We start from the raw sequence: 22,616 nt of genomic DNA on the forward strand, positions 1-22,616 counted from the left end.
AAAATAGAAATAATATTAGGTTTTCATTTGTTTGGTTTTTTTCTGTTTGTTTTTGAGCATCAATGGACCTTTCATTTGGATATATAAATAAGAAAGAATGAAATCAATATGCTGATAAGAAATCCCCTATCAAATTGCTTTCAGAGTCTGCATAAGCTTTCTGCAGTGCATTGGTGTGGATGAGTAGTCTTTCATTTTTTTTTTTTCCTGGTACACCCACATATCTATTTCTGTCCAGCTTCCAAATCTTGTGCAGTCTCAGAATAACATCAAATCAATACACATCCAATACTCTTGCTTTTGCCTCAACAGTAAAGAGCTAATGGTGCTGACAGTCTTTGAAAAGCTTTCCAGTTGGCCCAATATGGAATAAATTATCCTGAAAAAGTAGAAGTCTTTTCCAGCTATGCTATTATTGTAGTATATTCCATCAACAGTATCTATAAGTGTTTAATAATACATTACAGCATTACAGGCTAATGGGCGATAGTACCTTTAGTACAGAAAAACTGGTACATTGCATCTTTTTTTTTCCTGAGAAAATTACTCCTCAAAGCAGGAACTGTGAATTTTCTATTGCACCTTCAAACACTGAGTCTTTAAGAAATAAACAAATTTAATGTAAAATGCGTGTATAATTTCCTTAGGAAGCGATTTAGGGGAAAAAAAGGAGTGTAACATTTTGTTCCATTTTCTTAACACAGGTGCTAGCTGTGACTTTTTTCAGGAGGGTTCTTAAGCATGTGTCTCACTTTAATTCTGTAAATCTACAGATGCTGATATGACTTCTCATGTATGAGCATGACACACACACATGCTAAGGGATGCTCTTTTGCCATAAAAGGAGAAAAAAAAATCTAATTGTGTGTCTTGTTTCTGCTTCCCTGTTCTATTTCTTCTTTGCAAATGTCCTTGCCTTTTTATCCTCCTCCCCCACAGATTTGATTTTTTATCCTCTGGCCTTCTGGTACTTATCTATCTATTTACTTCTCCAGACAGATCATCACACACATTTTGGTGATCAGAGACATCAGATGCAATAGGAGCTTGCCCAATATCCATTACCTCATTAATGTCCACAACCCTCCTGCTCTGCTGCCTCTTCAGCAGTGCCGACACAGTTGCTTGTAGAGTTGTGTAGTGAAACACCTCGGGGTGAAAAAGATTTAATAAGTGTCATTAACAAATTCTGTTCTGAGGTTCCTCATCTGGCTCACCATGCAGTCTCAGCTGTGGCTGGTGTGCAGTTAACTGCAGTTAAACACCACAGAGCAGTGGAAACAGAAGGGCAGTCATGGCAAGGGTCAGGGCTATCACAGGGCAGTGCCTAGCATGGTGTTTCTGACAGTGCTTCCTATCTCAGAAAAGGCCTGAGGACAACACTGCTTTGAGAAATGAACACAGCCTGATTTCCAGATGAGAAGTTGTAAAGTCTGTGGGATAACTAGTGATGTAACTGGGGACAGTTTGACCTCTTCTATTTAAGAGGAAACTGTCTGTACAGCAGTCAAAATTCAAAAGGTCGTGTCTACTGATGATCATAAATAGTTTAAAAATATTATTAAATTCATAGGAATGCAATCTGTAAACAACTGGAGTTTGCTTGTTTATAATGTCTTTAAACTTTTGCCTATAAAAAGTTGAGATTCATACTGTACTTATAAACACTTTTTGAGATTCCATGTGAAGTCAAACCTTGATACTGTGATTCCAAGCTATTGAATTGCATTGAAAAATCTGGAGGTCTGTCATAAATATTGTAGATCTCACATAATGGGGGCACTATCGTGTTATGTCAATCTTTAAACATGTGGATTTTGTTCCTACTCTTTTTGTACATTTTTTCTGATGATATAGTGAGGCCATCTGTGTGTGCCTAAAGAAATTTACCTGAAGCTTTTGCTAGTAGTACTGTCTGCACTGGAGCAAGATGGAAATTTCCTAAGTCTAAGGTTTTAGAGTGAAACTCCCCAGATAGTTATATAAAAAATATAAAAAAGGATTGTTACAGTTAAGAATCAGAAACTTTTCCCACCAAATGTATGATAATTTTTTTTAACAGAAGAGGAATTTTATTATTTGTATGTTATCAACAAAACAATTATTTTCAAACTTGTATTTAGTTTGGATGTTTAGAAAGTTCTGGATCAAGTATTTATTCTGGCCAATTTTCAGCTAACTTTATTCTGTATACTTTTTTAAATAAGAAAAAGATTTTTGCAGAGACCCTGTTTTGTGGTTTTAAGTGCTCTTGGCAGGAAGGATAGGTATAGAAAGGACATTCTGTATGGAGCTCTTTGCTCTCCGATTTTACCATTTATTCTCAAGAGCTAGGTATACAGATTAGGAGTGCAAAAAGAATAGAAGGAAATCAACCAAAACCCCCAACAGACACACAACAGAAATGCCCTAACAAGATTGTTTGTGGGGATTGTAAATCACATGTCTGACTGCAATTAGCACAGGGCTATTGTTCTTTATCAGTTAGTGGATGGAAAACGTCTAATTTCCACTTACCTAACATTGCTTTACTTTTGGTTTGCAACCAGACCATGGCTAGACTTGACAAGATTAAAACTTACCTGAGTAATTACAGCCTATTAGCAAGGCTAAAAGGGCAATGAGAAGGAGAGTCAGAGAAATAAAAAGCATCACTGGTGCTTTAGTGCCAAGAAGGGATGGGAAACTGCAATAAACTTACAGTGAAACTGGAGTACAGCCAGGAAGATGAGGGCAATATTCTTTCTCTTTTCCCTTATCTAGGATGAATACAATTCTTTTTCCCATGATGCTTTTTTCTTCATTTTAGGAAATTCTTGTTCATTGCACAAACCTCCACAAACAGCATACCTTATCCCAGCTAATCTAATTTCAAAGATATTACCCTGTATGATATTATACACTAGTATATGCCATACTCCTACATTGCAAGTAACTGGAACAACTAAGACCTCAGAGCAAGAGAAGTCAATAATTTTCCTAATCGCAAATATGAAAACCTTGCTTCTTTCATATTTTGGTAAAAGGGACTTCCTAGACCCATGAGAGTTTTTGACTGATTTGAACCTTCTTGCCTTTGAAACCCAGCCTTGGGAGTAACATTGAATTAGTAATGAGTAACTGTGATGGCTGACATAAGTGGAAGAAAACAGAAATGGGTAATGTGGAGGTACTTTTTGAGGTTCCCATTCCTATGGTTATCTATTATTATCACATAAATAGAATCGTAACATTAATGCTGAGCTTGTTTTGGTTCTGTGTTTCTGTTGCAGTTGGAGTCTATTGTTTGTAGATAAGTGACCCTAATAACTGTGAACACAGAGCAGATGCCCCAAGGTGCCCAGTCCTTTTGGCAAGCAGAAAAGATGTCTCCTCTAATCACTGAGCTCTAATTATATCTGAGTGTTAGGGGAAAAAGACTGCTAGCTGAGTTGCATAGAGGTCCAAAGAATACAAGGTTTTAACTCTGTAATGGATCAATTTTAAAATTACCATATTTGAGATGTTCAAGTTTGGAACTAAATTTTTGTCCTTTCTTTGGATTCATGAAGGGTTCTGTTTCTACCAAGTGTATCTGCATACTTTCTCCTGAAGAACATATCAGCTAGTTATTTCTGAATAGCAAAATGTATCCGTTTCCCCACACCATTTCTAATTTTTTCAATTATTCTAAAATTGCCACAAATTAGCATCATCTTATAGGTGAGTATATTAAGGACACAAAGTATTTCTGTAGTGTTGTGTTTTACTTATCCTTCCAACAGTTTCCATAGGTCAGGATTATACCACTTATTCTTCTTCATGGCAAATATATTCATTTATTATTTACTGGGGATTGTGGTTTACAGCAAGGATGCATGAAACTGAAAAGATTGACATCCTAGGGAAGACTAGCTGTACCTATTTGACTATTAGCCTGGAAATGACTGGAGCTGTTTATAATTTGTTGAAATACTTGGAAAAAATTCTGATCAACGTTTTTTATTATTATTTTGTTGAGAAAAAAACATTGAACCAAACAAAGCAAACTACTTTTGACTAGCAACAAAAAAATGGTGATGAAGGAAAAATAGGAAAAGGAAAGGAAATATAACTGGAGAGCTGGAAGCAAAGAGCTGGAAAAGCTGGAACAGAAGCAGTTTCTGAATGTTCTTGTGAAATTCTCTCAGTTCCAGGGTTCCACCCAGATACTTAGCTGAAATGTGATCACATTGTATTCGCTGACATATGCTTGCTATTTTTCCTCATCCTTTTTATCTGCCTAACTGTTGATAGGAAGAACAACCTCTGTACTTGGTGCTAAAGTGAAGTTGCAGATCTAACTGATGTTTAGTTTGGTGCTGATGGCTGCCTTCCATTTCCCCCAATGAGAGTTCTCTCTGTTCTGATAAATTATAGTTGTTGCCAATGGACCTTTTCCTTCCCTTTCTTCAGCACTGCAATCCAGCTGTCTACTGAGTACAGGGAAAATAGCTGACTGCCCAAGGTTAAAGCAAGGACTCTTTTCTCTTGCTGGAAAGCTGACAGTGAGCAGAGTAACTCTGCCTGAAGAAAGGGACTTATCCAAAACACTTCTATTAAAAGATCTTTTCATTCCACTTGACATTCATGCATCTACTGGTGGTGGTTATTGAATAACTAAATCCAAGGCAACAATTTTAAATCAAATTAACTCTAGTGGAAACTCAAAATTTTCTGGACATTTTTGACATTGCTTTAAGGCATATGCGTGACTTTACTAGCAGCCTGTTAGACACCATTTTGTTTCAGGAAAGAAAGTTTCTGTTTAAGATGTGAATAATCAAATATCTTCTATATAATTTGTATGTCACCTTAAAGAAAAATCTGAAATTGATGCTGTTGAAATAATTCCAAAATTTGATTCCTAGCCTATCATCTAATCTGCACTCAGCTGGAAGATCTTGTCGTGAAAGGTCAAACCTCAGTGCACCAGAAATTCAGTTTAACAATGACTAGCAACACTATTAGATATGGAATTCTAAAACTTCAGTACTTCAAGACACTGACAAGTATCTTGTGGTTGTAAGAAATACTGTAAAAATAATTATTTAAGTAGGAAAGAAAATTAAAGGGTGACTTTGCACTTGTCCAGTGTTATTTCTGTCAGTAAATTTTTCTGGATCCGAAGCACTTGCTATAGGTTTTGTCAATCTTAGAGTTTTGTCAAGGAAGTGGTAAATATCCTTTAAATGTCAGAGCAATCAAGAGTCAAAGGAAAGACTCCAGCTGATTCCTCACAGAGCTGAAAGTAAGAATAGCCTCTCTTTGTGCTACTGGTTCACCTATACCCTGCTGCTGGTCGTCTTAATGTAGGTTTGAGCTTCACTGATCTACAGTCAAAACTTTCTTCTGAAGATCAAGAGAGCCAAGAAAGATTAACTTTCCAACATTGTCATAAAGTTTTCCTGCACCAGACATACGGAAGCAAATTGCTATAAAATTGTTAGCTCTGTTAATGACCTTCCAATGAGTATTTTGGTCTGAGATCTAAAAACATCTGCCAGAGCCCAACCACAAGTGTTCCCAATCTCATACGACATTTTCAGTCCTTTTATTAAAAACGCCAAAATGAAATAACATTTTAGCTTCATGAACATTTTAACATTTTAACTTCACTACTCTAATATGCAGAAAGCAGGTGTAAAGTTAATTCAAAAAAGAAAAGTATAAATGTAATGAAAAGACTTTTAGTATGGGATTCAAGAGTATGTCATTAGTGAAAAAAGGTATTAATATAGAAACAAGGACAGAGCAATTTGTATTTTTTTGCAGTGGCTTAGCATGAGGTTGATTTAAAGATTAGCATCCACATCAGATTGAAATTTGACCATAAACTTATTATTGAACTGATGTGTGTGGTATTTACTTGCTAATGCTAGACCTGAATTCAATTCCAAATGACACAGCAGTTGTAAAGGTGGTCCTGCAAATACAGCATTTGAAAGGTATTTCACAAATTTAGAAAGTAAATCAAAATAGCAGACCATTATTATTTTCTGTGTGATTGAATTTTTCTCAGACTGTACCTTACAGGAATTGAAGGACATTGAAGGTAATGATGTAAGACTGGCTGCTGTTACCTTTACATTGAACAATAAATGTTGCTTTTACAGATTGAATTTCTAGTCCTATAGGACTTCAAATTCTTGCCAGAGGGTAAACCACTAACCTATGTGTCTCACGCAGAATTGACATTTATTCATATTTTTAAATCAAAGCTGATTGTTCAAAAATCTCTAAACAATCCTCTGTACACAGGGATCATGTTATGAGCAAGCTTTCTGCCAGAAAAGTATTGGTTTTTCTCATGCTCTTGACATTATTTGGGACTGACTCTCCATTGGGGATATATTTCCCTAATCTGAGTTCAATTTCTATTAAGAATTAGAAAATTGTGAAGTATCTTTATCCTCCAGTTTCAGTGAACAGTGGGCTAAGCACATACAGCTGTTACGTTTGCGTAGATGCTGCTGGATCATATTCAGGCTTCCTTCTGATTTTAAGTAGTAAATCCAGAAAATGTAACCCATTTTTGTAATGTAGAACCATTACAATTAAAAAAGAGTTCCTGTTGTATCTCATTATCATATATCTTGGTTGAGTTTTTAAAAGATGAGCCAGTTTAAATCAGATGAGGTAAAGACTGAACTCCTACATCAGAGGAGCTGTATGTGACTCCACAGCAGGATGCTCTCCTTTGCCCCGTAGCTATCCATCTCCACTTAAATTACCTGCCAGCAAATACATGCAGTTCACATTTGTTACCATGAAAATGTGAATAAATATTAAATATTGCTTTATTTCCATCCCTTGCTTGAGGCTCAGCAACCATATCACATTGCCACATGCCACTTTTCCTGACCTTGTATCTTGGAGAACTTTGAACATCTTAATGGCTAAGCATGCATGATGCGCAGCAAGAAAAAGTTGGTCAGTCAAGAATCAAATGCTTCTGAAAATGACACTGTTATGGACAGTGAATTATTTTCATTTAGTACCATTACTATTGGTGTTCTGTAAACCAGCTGTTGGCAGTTTTACGTGACCAAACATTTCTGAGGAATAAGCATGCTAAAGGAGTTGAGCACACAGCAAAATTACTAGGTATACCATATTTTAGAAATTTGATTATTACAAAATAATTATGATGAACCCTTTTATCATGACAGAAGCATAAAATACTAGTGAGACTGGCTGCTGGCAGTGAGTTGTGACCCATGTACAGATAGGTCTGGCCTTGAATGTGGGTAACTAACTTAAAACTTGAATTTTAGTTTAAGAATGTAAAAGCTCCATAGGTCATTTCTGTCTCCTAGAGAAACAGGACAAAACAGGAACATGAAGGACAAAATTTCTCATTGGTTTTCTACCTGTAAGAGATGAACTTTTTCCTCAAATAGGAAAAGCTCAGTGGAAAGAACATGTTGAAGTGATTATGGTTTTAGCCACTTCTCCCTGCAGCCTTCTAAAAAATTCAGTATGAGCACTATGAAGTAGTGTTGTTGTTATATATATCTTCACAATAGGATTAATTAGTACAGGATCATAGAATCATTTAGATTGGAAAATACCACTATCATGGTCAAGTCCAACAGCTAGTTGATGTGAAGAGTAAATTTTTTACATTAAATTCTTCATGGTAGAAACCGTAAACAGGCAAGGGTTATGTAATTACCAAAGTTCATTGTAGAAACAGTAAGTACATTCCAGAAACATTTTTTTTGTGCACTGAATGTAAGGTAATATACAGCAAAATGCTACTAAAAACCAGTATGATTTGTTCATCTAATTCATTTGGTATCTTATTAGAAAGATAAAATTCTGGATAAAGGTATACTTTTGGTACCTTTTTATACCTTTATACTTTCATGTGAATTTAAGCGTATAAAGTTCCAAAAGAAACCCAAGAATGTAAAAAAGGACCAGTTACTCAGTGGTGCATTTTTTGTATTTCTTCTTTTTATTCAGTACAAGACAATAAAAGGGCGTATGAAATGTCCTTCTTGTTTTTAAGTCTCAGACACTGTATAAAAAGTAGAACAATTGAACATGTTGGAACTTAGATTTTGACAAGTCAAAATCTAACTTTGATTTTTACTTGGAAAAAAATGCATTTCAATATGATCATATATGCTGGTTTACTTAAAAATTGTAGCATTATTTATATACTTCATCACATAAAGAAATATAGTATTTATTAAACAGTAATCAATTAGCAATTATATTAAGACTGTTCAGAGAAAGCTCAAGTCAAAAATGTTAAACGAGTTCATGCTTCCTCTTCAAATACCTTTTCCAAAGCTTTTTGTGGTGTTCATGCAGCTCTACTCTGGACCTTAAGGCTGCTGCTCATGCCTTAGCTTTATTTAGCCTCTTCAAAGAAGCGAGGAGAGAAGGATCAGACTTCTCTGCTGAGAGTATAGGCTTTTTTCATCTTGCTGTACCTTTGACACAACTCACAGGAAGAGTCCAAGCTGGTGAGGGAAAAGTGCTTTTGAAATTTCTGGGTAACATCTCCTGTGCTGTCTATCTTGTTCTTTCATCCCAGGCACTTTTATTTTCCACATGAATAACTGCCACAATAAATAATCTTCACAAGTTTCAGAGAGCATTATTTGCTCGGTTGAATCTTCTCAATGATCTTGACTCAAATATCAAAAACTCTTCACAGAGGTGGGAAAACGTTTTCATTCCCAAGCCAGGGAAACAATTTTGCTGGTATAGCAATTGAGCCAGCTCTGCTATAGAAAAGAATGCAGTTCTTCCATCGCTATGCTGGAAAAAAAAAAAAAATCCCAAGTAATTGTTGTCGTTCTTGCGGCTGTGGTTTCTCTTCCATGGTTCTGTTTCAATCTCTGTGACCTTGCAGCTGCTGCAGCCATGTTGCTTTCTCTCAGCAATGAGGCCTTAGCATTTTTTTCCTTTATGCTGAGAAGACTGTGACCCATTGACTTGTTATGATTTTTTTAAAAGCTCTCCATAGAATTTAATCCAGTTGTTCACATCTGGAAAGTAGAAGCATAACTGCCTGAATATTTTTTTTTTTTCCAGTGGGGAGAATGAGGAGGGGAGGAGAAGTAAAGGAAAGGGTCAGGATTTGGATTTTAATTGCTTCTACTTCTTGCTGAACTAGTTTTATTGATTTGTAGAAATTGAATCTACGCAGTTTTATTCTTCAGACAGTCAAAGTCTAACCTTTCTGTACAAAAATCTTAATAGAAACGTGCAATTATATGGCTGCCAGCTGAAGAAAATACTTCCATGTTACAACATGCCTTCATCTGTTTTAAATGCAGCTTTTTCTGGTTACTAGGAGTTTCTCTTGGTTGGAATAGGCTTAACAGGTTGTTGCATTCCAATCAGTCAAATTCTTCTATTTTAGTCAGAATGGATTTGGACAGGTAGCATTAAAAAAAGACTTTTTTTTTTTGTGTGTGTTCCAGTTTTAAATTTTTAAAAAATATCATTCATTGATCTAGCACTTCTCCAACCTGTTCTCCAAGCCCAGCACACATTTCTTGTGAGAGACTTAGCTGCAATGGGAGCTAGTGACCTGAACAGCAAGGGCACATATTTTTACATTCTGGATGTTTTCATTGTGCTAATTAGAATAGAAGACTTGTGATTTCATGATTGTTTATCTGTGTGTAGCAGTACATGACACCACCACATACTTCTCCAAGTATTACAAAAAACAGAAACAAGAGAGAGAAAAATTATTGACAAAGGAGTAATCTGTGTTTAGTAATGGGATCTATAAGCTGAAGCAACCTATAAATCTACAATGTTGACGAAAGTTTATTAATTACTGGGCAGTGTAACCAGTAATGATCTGGGCAGAAGTTTTCTTACTGAGGCAGTAAGAAAATTAGGTGCTTTTACTGGCAAAAAAGCTGGATCACTAGGGAATTATACAATGAGATCTGGGAAATTTAGCATTTTCTTGGTAGTGTAGAGGTGGTGGGGTTAGTCTGAGAAAATGCAAGTCAACATAAACTTTTCTGGTGAAAGAAAAATTTGTGATACAACATAGAGTTTAGTGCTCGTGTACGGCTTGAATTTTAACCTGTGATAAGAGGGGACAGCATTTATTTAGCTGCAATGATGGTACTCACTTCTGTATAATTAAATGTGATAATAGCTACATGAATTCATTTGGTTCTGAGTAGCAGGAAAGCAGAAGAATGCTGAAGAAATTCCTTAAGAAGTAAAGAGAATGGTCAAATCTAAGTGTATTTTGCATTGTAGCCATACTAAAATGGATCATAATGAAATATAATGATTAAAAGCTGATGAATTTGTCATAATGGCTGATTCTAACTCTTTCCAGGAAACCAGTTCTACACGTATTTCATTAATTCTTAATATTTTATCATCTGATTATTTCAAAGACTTGTCTCTTAATAAATTATTCGTTCTGAACATAAGAAAACTTATGGATAATTTGGAGTTGCTCTTAGGGAAAAAGTACTATATAAAAACTATTTTCTAGTAGTTTTTATCAAAAAAACTATCGAGGCCCAACACCTCGCTTTATGCCAATTGTGCCTGAGCTATGAATAAGGAAATATGTAAGTTCACTGTTTATTCAGGAAATTGAAATATTATTGTTGTTGTTATTATTATTATTATTATTATTAGAGGGGAATAGAAACAATTTTTGAAAAGACACATAAAGTAAATGGAAGGAAATTAAAAGCCGAAGGGGTTTTTTGTGTTTTTTTTCTTTTTTTCTCTTGTTTTTAAGATTAGATAAATATTTTTTTTGTTCTCTTGCTTGTGAAAAAAAGTGCATAACTTTCATATGAAGCAATGTGTTCTACATGTTAACATTGCTAGGTAGTAATATACAATCTATTTGGACAAGAAAAGCTCAGAAATTATATTTCTAACCTGGCATTTCAAAATTGTTTAAGATTTTTAAAGATATTTTTGTTCTGGCACTGTTCACTTTTCCAGTAAACTGGACATCAAAAGTACTGTAGCTGCATAAACATGAGAAGTATAAGGAAAATATTTTAATTTCCTTTAAAAGGAATCAATAAAAGTGGGTTATGGATATGTTTGAATATATCTTAGTGAGTTTCAATTACATTTGAGTATATCTTACTGGGAATATGAAATATAATTTGAGAGCACAGCATTTCTCAAGTGTATAATCTGTTATTTTTAGATTGTGCCTTTATTAATGGGAAATTTGCTGAGTGAAGACTTTTACCAGAGCTTATATAAAATGGTCAAAGAGTACCCCTTTTCATTTACCAGTGGTGTAAATAGCAGATTTAGTTTTTTGGGATTGATTTGTTTTTGGTTTTTTTCCTTGACGGCTGGATCAACTCCTATTTGTGGTGCATAGAGTAATGCTATAAAACTACAGGTGTGGTCAGAGGTGTCTCTGAAATGTCAGATGGTTTCATTCAGATAGGAATAAATTTCTAAGTATTAAAGGTAGAAGTATTTCTCCTGGAGCCAAGTTTGTGAATAGCCATTGTATCTTTAGTGGTTTGAATACTTGAAATTTTGAAGGAAATGAAAAATGTTACCAGAATTTGAAGTCTTGGTTTATCAGTACTTTTTCATAACAGAAAGTTCAGATTTAGTAAACTGATTGTGCTTAATAATAGCATGGAAATCACCTACATAATTTCTGAGTCAGGAAGATAAGACTGAGCTGTGCTGCCCTTTGTAAAAGCTGTGAATTTGCTTTCTGCTCATTTCCAGCACAAGCAACAAAAGTTTAGCATCATATCTGTGATATGATCCTGAGCAATTTTGCTTATTTCAGGTAGTTCTAGGTTGTTCCTCTCTAAATAGAAAACAGCATTGTAATTTCATTGGTATGGAGCTAGGGAAATTCAGTTGCCTGGGAAAGCATTTTGTGCTGCTTTTGGTTTTGCTCAAAAATAGGAGTGGCCAATTCTAAAGGGAAAGGGTGTGTATACTTTTATCCAGGATGGTAATTTTTTAAACATGTTTTATAAAAGAGTAAGTTAATAAGTGTTTTATTCAATACACAGTTGTAAAGTTAAAAATTAAATCCTAATCTAAAGCCTATAAAAGGAAGCACACATCAGAGATTCAGTCCTACAGATGAAAACTCTTATCACTGAGATGAACAAAACTGAAATAATTGTCGCAAGTACTAAGGCAGCTTTTTGCCCTTGTGAGGTTTCTAAAATAAAGAAAAAACTTGTGCAAGAATTTTTGTATAAAAGTCTAACCACAATTTAAAAGATGTTCGTGACTCACACCGACCTTTTCATCTCACATGTGTTATGACTGTGGCTTAGATGAACAAACTCAGATGTAGTATCTGAGTGAATAACAGTGGAAGTAGCCAGAAAGACAGGGGCTTGGACTATCAGTGGGAATTGTGTCTTTCTGCTGCTTCTAAAGGAAGATGGATTTTGACTTTGAACATATCACAGCCCCTTCAGAATGATCCAACTTGCTTTAAAAACCAAAGAGCTTTACTGTAAAAGTATTATATTGTCTTTACTGTTTCCTGTTTTTTTTATCAGTTTAGTGGCTTTTAGATTTTTAACTATGAGGTTTAGGATTGGCAGTGATTGAGGAGCAGTCAGTTTTGCTTTGTTTGTTTTCAAATAAAATCTCCTGGTTTGAATACCCATGTCCTGAAGATTGCAAAATACTGATCACTATTGCAGTGTGTCCCCTAATAGAGGAAACACTGCTGTGAGGACCCTGCAGCCAGAGAAGGTGCTGAGCACTACCTAGAGCTCTTCTCTGGCTGGGAATGCAAGTGCTCCTGCAGCACAGAAATAGGGGGAATATGCTTTTTAATAAATGGAAGAACTTGCAGGAAACAAAATGACATCTGCGTCTTTTCTGTACTGCTGTTGCATATACAACAGTTGACAGTCCTCCAAAAAGTGAAGCAAATGTTTCGGAAGTCTCACTGTAAATTTTATCTGCTCATTTATGGATGGAACATGAATTAAATGAAGCGAGTCCTTCCAGTCTGCAGTTCTCCCATGACTAGATAAATAACAATAAAAGAATTAAAAACAGTGTTGCCCTGGGGACAGTAAGTCTCTCAAGATTACTAGTTTGTATTTTTACGGTGTCAGCAAGGATGTAGATTTGTAAATATCCCAGACTACCCAAAAGGGCAATAAGTTATTCCCCTTTTGTTGTTTTCTTACGTAATATACTTCCTTATTTTCATAGAGGAGGAAATATAATGCTGAGAACCAGTGCTAGAAGTTGCCTACTCAGAGTCTTTCTCATAAATATGAGTGAGTCAGAAGTTGCCAATTTGTTCAGGAAAAGCTATGTAAGACCAGCACAGAGAGATGAAAGAAATGTATTTTCTTAAGGATGCCTTGTACTACCAGAGTTTTAAGGGCTGAATAATTATAAAGGTCAGAAGTTAATCTTTGTTTTCAGGATAAAAACTCTGCTTTGGGAAAAAACTTGAGTCATTTACTGTCAGTAGTGACAGCTTGGATTACATTCATTTATAGCTTGTATTCTGCCATTCATTGTTGTGCTATTATATTGAAATGACAGTGTCATAGGAAAGCATGTGTAACAAAGCCTGTACTAAAGGATGTAGGTATCTTTGAGGAGTCATTAAAGTCAAAAAGTGTTCTACTGTTAATCTCACTGAAGGTATCATTTCCACCCAGCCCATCTCTAGACCACTGCCAGTCTTAAAATGACGGATTGGGCTGGGGTTTCCAGTAAAAAACCCTTCTCAATTTGTAACTAAATTCCTTCTTTGCATGTCTTGTTTCTGCCATCATCTTAGCTGTTAGTGTCCAGGAAGCTTTTCAACTGACTGGCTGCTGAAATACTTCTCTAGTGCCTCTTCTCTAGATTCCGTGGACTCAGTTTGGTTGCCTAAACTTCCCTATTTGGTCCCATATGGACTGCTGTGATGTATATAAAACACCGGTGCAAGAGATATAGAAGGAAGATGAAAGAATTTATGAGAATTTAGTTCAGTGAGCTCTTGGTTACACTATGGCTAGTTTATAAGGATATTAAAACACCATCCCACAAAAAAAAAAAAAAAGCAGTTTCAGAAAAGCCTTTGTATTTTATTCAGTCATTTTCTGATTTAACGTCTTTGAAGTATTTGTTTTGAAAGCATAATTTTGCTATTAAAATGAACACTAATTATTGCAAATAAAAATGGGGCTTAAATTCTATACATAATATTGAATGTATGGAAGACAAATTCTTTTTTATTATTTTATGAACTTCAAAAAATATTTATTTTGTTTCAGTCTGACCACATCTCCTGCGTTGTGTTCATTAGTTCAAGACCTGACTTAATATAGATTCCCCCTTTTTCCAGCCTTTGACTTTCCCACAAAAATACTACTGCAGAATTTCTTTCAGAGTAATTCTCTTACAATTTCTTCCAATCTGAATGACTGGTGGGGTTTAAGACACCCTGTTTTCCTTTGCATCTTGTCAAGTTTGGAGGCCATGGTTTGAGCCAGTGCAGTGCCCCATGGTGTTGTCAGACCTCTTAATCCTACCCAGTCTTGTATTACTGATCTGGGCTCTGGCAAGGACGTGTGGATTCCAGGGCCTGCCAGGTAGTTGAATATTAAAACAAATTTCTCAAGAGGTATTGAAGCTCTTATCTTCAACGTTAGGTCCCACTCAGCTCTGAGTGCTTGGGCTTTAACTGGATGGGATGAATTCTCTTGTCAGGAAGCGAATGGCATGCCAGAATAGTTCTGCTCTGGATAATGGCATTTTCTCACATTTTGTGGCCTTGGTGTGAAGTTCTGATGCCATTTAGTAATAATTTTCCTTCAATTGAGTTGGCTCTAGATTTGGTCTTATTTTTTTTCTTGGGACTGGAGCTATGTCAGTTTTTCTATATTTTTCATATAGAAACTTTGGTCAGTGCTTTGCCAAGATAAATAATTCTCTTAGGGAACATAAATTGAAATGTTTTCATCTCCTCTGACTCTAAATGATCTACTGATCTGTTTATATAATCAGCCGGTTTTCTTTCTTATCTATTATGTTGACATCTGAATTTTCATCTGTTATGTGATAGATTAAACTTAAACTACTGCCCTCTAGCACTTCAGTATTCTGTCAAACTTCCCTCTCTGTTTCTAACCTACAAGAGATGTTTCAACAGTGGACTTTGAAATAATCCCAGACTGACTTAAATTATTTTTATATTCAAATTTCAGTTTTCAAAACTAATGCCCATTTAGAGGGAATTACCTTTCTAGTAAGTATCTCTAAAAATCAGGTTACATTTAGGTCAGTGCTTTCCATTGGTGACACCATTCCATAGAAGTGCCAGTGTTATTAAATATTGTATTAAGATTTTTATATTTAAAATCAGTCTTCTTATCAATTTTATTTGCAAAATCAGAAGTAAAGCACTCAATTCAGTCTTGTGGGATGACACAAAGTTATAAATTCAAACCAAAAAAACCCCAAAAACCAAAACAAAAGCAGGACAGCAGAAAAGTTTGCAGTGAAAATATTGCTTTCTCAGTGTAGTTTTACTACACATTAGTCATACTTTGTCATCTTAGTTAATGGGCATCAACTGAAGGGACCTGGATTACTGTCCAATAGGTACAATTGCTCCTATTGCCCATTTCTTACGGTGTTGGGTGCTTTATTTGCTATGCTAGAAATGTAAGGTTCCTGCTTTCTGACTATTTTACTGTGCCCTGTTTGAGTAACCTGTAGGATTGTCCCCATTCAGGTTACTCACATAGGTAAGCACAGTTTAATCCTTCTGAAGTGTTAGAATCCCATTGTATTCAAAAGTTTTTTGACTTTGTGGGCTTTTTTCCGGATTTTGTTTTTCCGAGGAAGTAAAACATCTTCATGAGAAAAGGATAGTTCTGTGGTTGAGGCAGTGTACTGCAAACCACAGTGATTGGTCTAACCTCTGTAATATCATCCTCAGCCAAATTTGTATGGGTTGTTTGAGGGTGTTTTTTTTTTTGTTTTTTTTTGTTTTTTTTTATTAAGAAGAAGGTCTTCTGATTAGATAGAGAACAGGTCAGGGCTTTACATCCTTTTTTTCCCCACAGTTTTCTATTTCAGCTCTGTATGACTCTGTATATCCTGCCTCCTAGTGCCTCAGAAAAGGGGGAACCAATTCACCGAGGCAATGGTAGAAACTTCAAAGAATGAGTCCCCAGCACAATTGAACTGAGAAAACTTGATTCATGCTTGAAATAGTTCAGTCATGGCCTGGATACTGGCATCTGTATTTACTATTCTTAGTGTGCCTGCATATATTTGTTCTATATAAAAGGGAATAAGTATTATGTGCAGGATTAATGTTAGTAAGAAATAATGAGATGAAAGATTCCACGGAGCTAAAAATTGTTTTGAGTATGGTTAAGTCCTGATTTTTATTTTTTTTCCCCTTGGATATGACTGAATTTCCCTACTAGACTGAAACTAGGTCAATGAGCAGATAATTTATTCACATAAGTATTTTTTAGGGTTGTTGGTTTTACTGTTTTTCTTGTTTGTCATGATATATATTAATGAGATTTTGATATGTTCAGCCAATTTCCATTGGCAACTAGATTTGCACAGTTATCTATTATGTGCATAGTAAAGAAGGAGCAGGTCTTGTAAGGTACTGAATGGTGTAAAATTTCCCTGACACCAGTAAAGGTCAGCATTTTCATTGCCTCCCAGGACTGTAATGGAATATATAAAAATATTTTATTGCTTCATTTTAATATTTATGGTTTTGCCTTTCATGCGTGGGATTTGAAACCACACTACAAAGTGACAATGAAATGTGAAACTTTCAGGAGGTTGATTTTTGTCTTGAAGGCATTGTAGTATTCCTGTTGAAAAAAGTGGTAATGGATTCCAATTAGTATCTGGGCTGCAAAGAAACAGAATTATTCTTCTGAATCCAGATGGCTCATAAAAAATATACAGTCCAAACAGTTTTTATTGGTTGGTGGCCACAGAACCTAATTTTTCCCTGGATCAGATCTATGCTGGCTTTTTGATACTTTTTCTTAATACTCTTTAACAGTTCAGCGTAATCTAATTTTGATGTTTAATATTTCTTTGTTTAAACAGTATCTCATTTTAAGAAAAATATTTTAAAGGGCATAATTGCACTCTCAGGTTTACAAGAACATTTTGTGAAATAAGATACATGTTAAATTAGTACTGGTCAGAAATTAACTATTACCATGAGGCCTCTGTGTTTCCTCTGTGTTTAAGCACTAAAATGGTGAAACTCAAGAAAATATCTAACTTCCACCTCTTCTAACAACACAGAAGTGTTGGCTGCACTTTCAGCCAACCTTATGCCATTTAAAAAAACTGAAGAGAAATGCTATGTTTACTGCAATTAGTAGCAGATTGAAATAATTTCCTGTAGAAAAGCTACTAATGAAAGCAGACTCCATCTTCAAAAGCACTGAATCAAATCCCCTCCTGTCCAGCTCATAGGATTTCTTCCTGGAATCTCACTGCACCCTATGATAAAAATCCAAAGACTGAGATATTATGTGAAGTTTTTTTCCTGTCCACTTTACTTGAGGGCCACTAAATTATCCATCAGCTTATTTGTTACTGGCTACAAATTTACATTCAGAGCATAGAACAAAATCATAGAATAGTTTGCATTGGAAGGGACCTTTAAAGGTCCAAAACCCCTGCAGTGAGCAGGGCCATCTTCAACCACACCAGGTTGCTCAGAGCACTGTCCAGAATGGCCTTGAATGTTTCCAGGGATGGGCAACTACCACCTCTCTGGGCAACCTATTCCAGTGTTTCATCACACTCATTGTAGAAAAATGTATTCCTTATGTATATGTAATGCACACCTGAAATGAAATGTAATGTATACCTGTTCTAAAGCAACCCATCTTCATTTGAAAGTTATCCCTTGTCCTATTTTGACAGACCTTGCTAAAAGTTTTGTCCCCTTTGTAATTTTATGTTATTTTATCCAGCAGCTGACCAAACCTTAGTGATTTTATAGTATTTTTATCCAGCAGTTGACCAAAACTTACTTGCCAAACCTGCTTTCTCTCCGTCCCTTCTTCCCATCCCCTAAACTAATGCTTTTCCAGGATCTTGGAAAATATTTCTATTATTGGAGGAGAGTTTTGGAGTACAATCAAAACCAAATAAAAATATTGAATCTACTTTAGCTTTTTCCAACAGGTGTTTCAATTTTTTACCTGGAATCACAAAGGAACTTAAGTGCCATTCACAAGGTGAGGCACAAGGTATAAGAAGTGTTTATATCCTTTAAATTCTTAGGCAGTATACAGACCAAAGTAGATATCTAAATACAAGTGTGAGGAAGGTGTTCCAATTTCCAGAATTTAGAGTAATAAGACATTATTGTTTCTTCTATTAGTAGTAGTCCTCCACTATTCAGTGATTTAGAATTTGAATTTACTTTCTGAGAACATTATCTTTCAATATGCTAACTGCTTCAATTCAAACTAGAGTTAATGATGGACCCTGTACCCTTTCCACAGGCTATGTTTCTAGAGAAAGAGATATTATCCAGCCCTCTATCCTCACCTGATTTTTTTGGGGAAGAGAATCATGCTAATGTTTCTTTGTATGTTGGCAGCAAAATAGAAAGAACATGCAATCTGAGATCTCTTTTTTATATATGCTAAATACACTCAATATTTTCCTTATATATTGTGGGCAAAGTAGATGACTTACAAGGAAATTTTTTCCAATTTTCTATGAAATAAGTACTTTCAAATAAAGTTGTATTATTTTTTACCTCATGTACGTGATATTATGTTTTAAATCAGAGAAAGGTAATAGCAAACTCACTGTGTTATGCAAACCAGACCTTTTAAACATGTAGAATGATAGTAGAAGGATCCTATGCTTTTTAATTGAGCTTATTGAAGAGGTCAGTATTTATAAAGTGGATTAAACGTTCCTCTGGCAAGGAATTAAAATTTCCCTTTATTTTTGGCTTCTCTTGTTTCGTTAACTGCTATCAGTTCTTGAAGGTGCATCTTTAATAACTCTTCTCCACTAGTGCTCAGTGCCGTTCACAAGCAATTTAGCACTGCAATATTTGAATGAGGGCTGCAATTGATAGGAATAATGTTCAAAGAGACCTGGCATAATCCTCAAGGAACTGTGTGTCATATATTCTGGTATGAGATGCAGGCCTCTCAAACCCAGCCCTGCTCCTTTGCCACAGATCAAGGAACAGACAAGAAGAGATTCAGGGTTAGGGTCTGTAGAACATAGAAGGTTATATGTCAGAGTAAAGTGTAATTTTTGTAGTTTTATAAGGGTGTCTTCAACACTTTGACTGATGGTATTAGCAGAGTAGAATTATTCAGTGTGACTAATATTTATATTTTAGTCTGCATTCTAATTTAGGATGTCCTATCAGCCTCCTGACAAAGGGACGTTTCAAACTTATTTCTTTAGGTGAGAAGCATAAAGAAGTACTTAAGTCTTGTACCAACACAGAAATATGGAATGTATTAGTACTAATGTTTAAGAGATAAAAAATCACTGAATTATTTAATCCCTATCTGATTTGCTCAGTAATAGAACAAAATACTAATTTGCCATGTTACTTTTGCAAAGTAATTTCTCACTTCAAAAAAACCCCACACCCCATTGCTCTTGTTTTAAGTATTACTGGCTCAAACAAATGTATGAAAACGAAATTGTCATGAATACTCTCTTGCTAAACAGACTATGCTCTTTGTGAGTTCAAAGGCTAAACTATTGCCAGAATGAAATTTAAACTTGTCTCTGCTAAACATCTGTGCTCTCAGAGTTACCAGTGACGCGTCCCTTTGACCTATTTCATTTGAACTTTGCTGGAAATGAATTTTCAAACTACTAAATCTAACTTCAGGGTGTGAATCACTACTGGGTGATGATAGGTAATTGGATGGTGAACTCACAAGGGGCATGAGAGTACCGGAGCTCATATGTTCTCAAATGAAAGAACAAAAAATGTTAGGGTTGCAAGTTAGGGATGGGTGAGGGTGGAGTTTCTCTTTATTGTAAAGAAAGCAGATTTTTGCAATGTGTTTGTTTTATGACAGTTAATTTTTATATCAACAGGTGAAGTTTTTTTATGCATCATGTATTAATATAAGTGATGATAACACAGAAACATGCTGGATGGATGAAACATTCTTATTTATAGCAGGCAAATACACCTCTCTAAGCAGATTTTTTGACTAGAACAAGCGTGAACCTATTCTGCTGTTGCAGTACTTGTAACACTTAAGAATCCTTAGGACCTCTGCATGGCCTGACCTGGGAGAGGGTAATCCTTGCCCACAGACTACCAGGCAGCTCATCAGGCACTGTGTACTTAGTGGAGAAAATAGCAGAGTGTGGGATAGACTATGTGACATATACATACTCATCTTGAAAACATGAGCTCTACTCTAGTTCTGCTGCTTTTATTTCTACGGGAAAGAGGCAGGATTTGCCTCTGTGCTGATGAAATCTGCTTGTAAAATCATTCTTATTAGAACCATCCAGTGCTGCTAATAAAATAGGTTTTCCCTGTATTTTCTGAAACTTGGGAAAACTCATCAGCCTTGGGTTTCCCCAAGGTTTTTGTAGCTGTGTCAAGTTTTCCTTTTGGTAGCAGTCCTACCTACGCGACGGGTTTGCCGGTGTTTTGAAACAGAGAATCTATCTGCTATGTGTGTTTGCAATCTTGTTTCCATCTGAAATTACTTGTGTTAATGATTTTTTTGCCTGATGCAATAGCCAGTCTTCTGCTGGGAATGCATGATCAGTGTGTTTCCGCGTAGATGTAGGTTCTTAAGCAAAGTGTGTATTGCTCCACAGGGAGCCAGACGGGTGACAAGCGGGTGAGGTTTATTGTTGCAGTGAACTATACTAATGGGGATTCAAAACAGAGCGGAAAGGGACGCTTTGGGATTCATTCAACAACATGCATAACCTTGGCACAGATCCCAGTGTATCGGTGTTGAACTGAATAAAACAAATATTGGATTGCTGAACAGAGCTTTCTGAAGTGTCTTGCATGTGTTTCTGCTTTACATGGTAAATATTTGTAGATCTGTTTTTATTTAATATTATTGACACAGATTAGGTGAGGAAAAGAAACCCAAACTCAAAAAACATTCAGAAGCTTGCTTAAACTATTAGTTTATCCCTTCTAATGCTCTGTGATACTACTTCAGTATGTATTTATTTCTGTGGAAATACCAGAGTGTCTGATATGTGTTTCCTAATCATACCATATTTAATAGCACTTCTGAGAGACAAGCTTACTGTATGATTGATATCATATTTTTACTGAAGACACAATGAAAAACAAGAAAGAAAAAGTATGAAAACTCTTAGTACAACTTTGAGACTTACTTCTTTTATGTTGTATTGCATGATTGGAAGAAAAGGAGGATGAGAAACTATGTCCTGTCTTCTAATTAAAAAGAAAAAAAATTCTAAATATTCCACTGAAACTCTTTTTTAGAGCTCTTCTTCTTTCTCCCTGCCCCCCTGAAGAAGTTCACTGCACTCTGGTTCCTAAATATTAAGGTCAGTGCAGGTTTTCCTATTAAGGAAGCCCATCTGTACAGATTTTTAATCAGTAACTGCTCTTTCCTAACCGAAAGGCAAAATTGCTTCAGCAGCTCCTCCCTCTCTGTTACCTTCTCCCACACAGGCAGGCTGGGCTGCAATAGCATTTGGCACTTTTTTCAGATATTTTTCTGTAATTACTTGTGCCTGTTTTCTTTCTCATGTTAGCCTGTGTGAGAATGGCTTACAACTATGTTTATAGGAACAATGCTTTGTAGAAAAGACCCAAAAATAATGCAGATGTTATGTTACTAATTTATGAGCTGCTATTGTGAATTTGGAGGTAGAGTTTTATTAAGAGCACTTGTGCAAATAGTCACGGTTGATACCATGAGGGCTGAAGCATGGTGTCTTCAAAGCCCCTAAATACAAATGGCACTGCTCAGCCTGTTGCTGCAGACTGACCTTGGAAGCTTTGGCAGCATATGGCTTTTAAAATTTCCTTATCATGGACATTAAGCTGGATAATTGAAACACTCCAGCTCTTCTGCAAGAGCAGAAGAAAGTTAGCTCAAGCACTAAGCAGAGACCAACGCTTTGTGTGTCCTGCCTGTCTTTGCTCAGCAGCCTCTGCGCTGCTGTGTAAATAGCACTGCTGGAGCGGTAGTCCTACCTGGACAGCAGTGCCAGTGAATAGTTCACAGGGAGCTCTTCAGAACCCAGAAGTAGACACCCCTTCTCTGTCTCTGGGATTGCTCTGCAGCAGCTGTTGTTGATAAGAAACTCCTGTGTTCTTGGAGATGGAGCAAACATTACAGGTGGTGGATGGATCTCCCTTGAGGGATGTGCACAAGAGTGCCATTGAAACATGACCTGTCCATTGCAATACCTCCTATCTGAGAGTCTAAAAAAAATCCATTTCCAATCTTATTTTCAAACATGCAGTCAATGCATGAGCTGGCCAGTGAGCTGGCAGCCTATGTTTCTCTTCAACTGCATCCTTATATCTAAGAAAAAAAAAAATCAAACCTCATCTGATTTTATGAGAAATCAAAGCTATCTTTTTTTGAATGCAC

Source organism: Zonotrichia albicollis, chromosome 5 (genome assembly GCF_047830755.1).
Source record: "Zonotrichia albicollis isolate bZonAlb1 chromosome 5, bZonAlb1.hap1, whole genome shotgun sequence".
Taxonomy (NCBI): domain Eukaryota; kingdom Metazoa; phylum Chordata; class Aves; order Passeriformes; family Passerellidae; genus Zonotrichia; species Zonotrichia albicollis.